We start from the raw sequence: 5468 nt of genomic DNA, 5'->3' as shown, positions 1-5468 counted from the left end.
AAAAGTTCACATTCTGAGAGAATGTGTCATAAGGGAAGTTGTTGAGGCTAAAGTAACCAGGAGACCCCCCCCCCAAACGGATTATTATTTGATTCCATTGGAAAGAATGGTTTAAAGGATAGAGTTGGGATATGGAAGAATAGAAGTGGTTTGAGGTTTTACTGTATATGCTATAAATGACATCTACACCTACTTTAACCCAAACTATTCACCAACACACCCATACTTTTTACTAAGGAAAAGACTAACAACTCATCAAACTCTAAACTCCTCTCCTTCTCCTAGTTTCTATAATATTTTTTAATAATATTCTTATTTTTTTCCCAACCAATCTCTCTCCACCCCTTTCATTTTTCACGTTTCTTTATCCCTCTTTACTATTTTTTATTATTTTTTACTTTTTTTATAACCAATCTCTCTCAGTTATTAATGTATAGTGCCAACAACTTCCTTGATTTTCTCAATGGCATATGTTCACTCTTTTGCCTTTGTTTCTGTTTTCGATATGGACATTACTTCGTGGATAACAAGAATTTGTGAACATGTGATAAGACACCAACCACTATATGGTAAAGAAATGCAAACGTCACATTGGTATAAGGAGAATGGAATATATATTTCAAGAGGTTGAGATTTGCTTTTTTACTCGCTTTAAGATGTTACTTTATATATTTTCTCATGTGTGAGCTTCTCTTACTTCTTTTACTTAAATTAAAATTTGATATGGTACAAGTTAAGACGGATCTGCTTTCTACTTGTTTCTGTGGGTTTATAGACCATTTTTTGTGTTATTGTGTATGTTATTGTGTTACATGTTTCTTTATTCAACTAAATTGTGTTTGTTTTAAATCTTCGTATCATATGAAATTTATATATATAAAAAATTAAACACGCTTTTTTCAGATGCGAGTGATATAGTATTGGCCAATGACACGACGATGGTTGATGAAAACCATCATATCAAATCAGTTATAAGCCATCCATAGTATAATTTTTAATTTGGATTTTATTTTACAGACACATTTACCCTATATATATCCATGTGGTTATTATAGTGTGGATATGCTGGAATGTTCATTAATGTTTGCAGGTTAGGATGTAGCGTATGATTTATGGTTTTGGTTTTAGATTTATATTTAAGATTTATGTTTAGGATGTAGCGTATGATTTATGGTTTTGGTTTTAGATTTATAATTAAGATTTATGTTTAGACATTGGTGTTTAAGGTTAGATTTAAGGTTTTATGATTTAAGATATATGATTTAGGGGTTTAGGGTTTAAGTTGCAACTCCGAGTCCAAATGAAGCTATTGATAGGGGTTTGTTATTGTTTTAGGTTTTAGGGTTTGGAGTTTAGATTTATGATTTAGTGGTTGAGTTTTTATATGTACACTAACTTGATTTTCTTAATTACATCCAAACTAACATTAAAATTGATGTATTCATAAAACCCTAAGTTGACACCAAAAATGTCATATCCATTACAACTTGTCCATATAAAGTAATAATTACAATAAGGGGAAATGTCAAAAAAAATCCCCAACTTTCAAATTATGGACGAAAAACTCATGAAATTTCGAAATGTCATTTAAATTCGAAAGTTTTGTTTGACTTTCAAATAAAATGGACAAGTTTCATTGACTTGGCCATTTTGGGCATGACGTTATATTTCCATTAACAGAGTTAATTTTCTGTTAAAGTTTCCGTTTCTCATCTTTCGAACTCAAAAACGACGTCGTTTCATTAAAATAAAAAACTAAACACAAATTGAATCCACAAGGAATCGAACTCATGAGCTACAGGACTTACATCATACAATAAACAATTGAGCCACGATAACATTTCATTCCAAGTACAAACAAAACATACTTATACACATATATACACGTAGACATATATCACATATATATATATATATATGCAATTAATTAAAAATAAAAAGTATTTTTTCATTAGATAGAAATCCAATAATTACGATAAAATACAGTAATAATTATTAAATATAAAATTGAAACAAATATTATATAAAATAATTAATATTTAAAATAACAAAACTAAAACAATATGAAATACAAAAATCAAATTATTAAATAAAGCAATGAGTGATATTTTACGAATAATAAACCAAAAACTAAGAGAGATTACATTTATTAGATACCAAAATATATGTCATTCCTACCAAAAATGTATATTTATATATATATATATATATATGTTATTATTTTGAATGTTTATTTTTATTTTAATCATAATTGTTGTATTTAATCATAATTTTATATTTAATCATAGTTTTATATTTACTATTTGTTTAGTTTTAATTTTAATAATATTTGTTTTTTATGCATATAGTAAGAATTTTTAAATTTAAAGAATCAAATCAACCATTGAGATTTTTAGTTTATTATTTTTAAATTAATGTGTTGTCTATATATAAAATTTGTTTGCCATAGTAATGAAATGTTATTGGGGCTCAGTGGTTGAGTGTGTGCGAGAAAATGCGCTAAGGTCGTGAGTTCAACCCTCCAGCATTTATTTTAATGAAATGAAGTAGTTTTGAAAAATAATAAAAACGACGTCGTTTTGGTTGAAAAATTTAACGTCATGTCCAAAATGGCCAAATTTATGAAACTTGTCCATTTTATCCAAAAGTCAAACAAAACTTTAGAATTTAAATGACATTTCAAAAGTTCATGATTTTTTCGTCCACAATTTGAAAGTTGGAGATTATTTTGACATTTTTCCCATTACAATAATGGGAATATTATTTTTAAACACTTGTTGTACTAGAACAATAATAAGTTTGATTAAGATACAAATTGATTCATAGAAAATTGATGGACATCAAAATCACAAAATACATTGTCCATATGACCAATACCACATGGATACTTAAATAAACACCTATGTTAAAACCGGATGGATAATAAAATATATGAAAATGGATCTTAAAATGTAAGAAAAAAATAATTATAATCGATTGTGCAAAAAAATAATACTATCTTTACTTAAAACTTTATAATTTATCTTATTTCTTTCAATAACCAAACTCCCATGTGTCTATTTTATCCACAAAAAAACTTATATGACACACAAAAACTCAAATGAGGGCAAAAACGTCAATATGCAACTCAGTCTTTTACAAAATAAAAAACAAAAGTACACCACACTCACAAAGTGTGTCTATGTGCCAACTTAAACAATTAAAGTGGGTCTATGTGCTATTCTCTCTTAACTAAATAGTTATCTTGGAAAGACTTAATGTTTTCTAGTTCTTTATAGTTCAGAAATCATAGAATAGCGTTTAGTTTAAGAGTAATTACAAATCTTGTTGTAACAAGATTACTTCAAAAGTTTAAGTTTAAAGGCAAACAAATGTCAGAAAGCATTGAAGATTGCTCTCTTGAAAGTGTAATTTGTAATCTATTTGAAACAAGATAAAGTGGTTGTGTAACACCAAAACAAAGGTAAGAGATATAAACAGAAACAAATTTCAGAACTATCAAGACAATCAAAGTTCAAGATCCAGGTAGAATTAACAAGCAAGACAATCAAAGTACAATACACATTCACATTCACTAAGCAATACACTACTATTTAATGAAGCAATACACAGCTATTCAGACAATACACATTCACTAAGCAATACACAACTATTCAGACAATACACATTCACTAAAATACACATTCACTAACCAATACACAACTATTTAATAACCAATACACAACTATTTAATAACCAATACACAACTATTCAGACAATACACATTCACTAAGCAATACACAACTATTTAACTTTATGAACTTTGCATTCAAGAAAATCTAATAGTTATGAAGGCATATCCTGAAATGTTACAATGCCAAAGACACAAAATCTAATGCCTATAAATGCAAAGTACATTTCATAACTATGAACTAAATGGATTGTGTGACATACCTTTTAGTTAGGAGTTAAATGTGTTGATAATCCGATTGAGCTATATTAGCTGTCCTCAACTTCAATACTCACAAACAAAGGAAACAACAAGAGTTAAGGTTTACTTTAATCATATGCATAAAGGTTAATCTTTCCACATAAATCAAATGCATAATGTCCACAAATGAATCAGATGTTAAGTATGAATGTTTATTTTCATATAACTTTCCATACATATAATTTCTTAACTTCTTTCTTCTAACATAACACAACAATGTAATCGTTACATCGAGTTGGATATCATATTCAGAAGGGACTCCCATACCAAATATCAAACCAAGAAAACACACAATTACTCTTTCAAAATACTTATAACCAACAGATCTTAACACGACCATTGAGTACTTGTACAACTGACAAATTGTTGTTATTCGAGGACTCCAAAGTAAAACTACATATCAGGATAACACACATGAAGTTTTGACTCGAGATAAAACAAGCCCATACAAAAACGAACTCCACAGATCTAACTATCCAAGGCAATATTTGTGTGAATGAACAAGACAAAAATTTACATGCATCTAGGTAAGTAAATTAAGCCAAAGAAGGAACTCAAATCCAGAAAGAAGGTAGAAGAAGGAAGAGAAAGAGACTTGCATGTACCTTTGTATAATCGATTTGGGGAAGGAGACAAAGCGGGGATGAGACGCCGAGGAGGATAAGGAGGAGATCCACAAGACGGTGACAACGAGCCGGACTGGACGGAGAAGACGCTACCACGACAAGGACACCATGGTGAGACGAGACGAAGAAGAATACGAGATCCTTCTGTCTATCGTTTTCTTTGACATAGAGAGATCGTTCTCTCAAGATCTCTCAATCGTTTCAAGCTCTCACGATCTCTCAATCGTCGTTTAACAGAGAAGAAATCGAAGCTAGATTCAATCTCTCCATCTAGGGTTCGAGAGAGAATTTTCGATTCGGGGCTTTTTTTCTTTTTGACAAAACAAAGAAAATTAAATCGTTTCGTTTACTTATTTTTTTAGCCATTCAACTAATGCCACGTTGCGTAAGAACCGAGTCAGAAAAGATGTTGGGTAGCATCCGGATGGTCCTTCGCATTGTACTGTTTTCAATTTCTGGGCTTTTGATATTACTCTAAGGCCCGATCGAATATAGCCATAACGATGGCCTCATGAAGAAGAAGAAGAAGTGGGGGGGAGAGAGAGTGAGTGAGACTAACATTATAAGGAAGAAGAAGAAGAAGTGGGGTAGAGAGAAAGCGAGACTGACTAAAAATCCCCAACTAAACAACCTCTTCTCGTTCGCTTTCCTATCACCTTTATTGGGTTAATATTGTCCCTTTTTGGTAACAAAAGCTGGCCAAATTCCTCAAACATATAATGTTACTGTTTTGGAATAACATAAGTCAAAAGTTACCTTATCTGTAATTCACTCTTATAAGAAACATAAGTATTGGACCTCTAAAAATTATGACATTTTTAGTAAGAAAATTAGGCCCCAAAAAAAATTTTGTTTTGCACAACTAAGCTCTA

Source organism: Capsella rubella, unplaced genomic scaffold, assembly GCF_000375325.1.
Source record: "Capsella rubella cultivar Monte Gargano unplaced genomic scaffold, Caprub1_0 scaffold_6, whole genome shotgun sequence".
Lineage (NCBI taxonomy): Eukaryota > Viridiplantae > Streptophyta > Magnoliopsida > Brassicales > Brassicaceae > Capsella > Capsella rubella.
The sequence above is the reverse complement of the archived record's forward strand: the minus strand, read 5'-3'. Positions refer to the sequence as shown.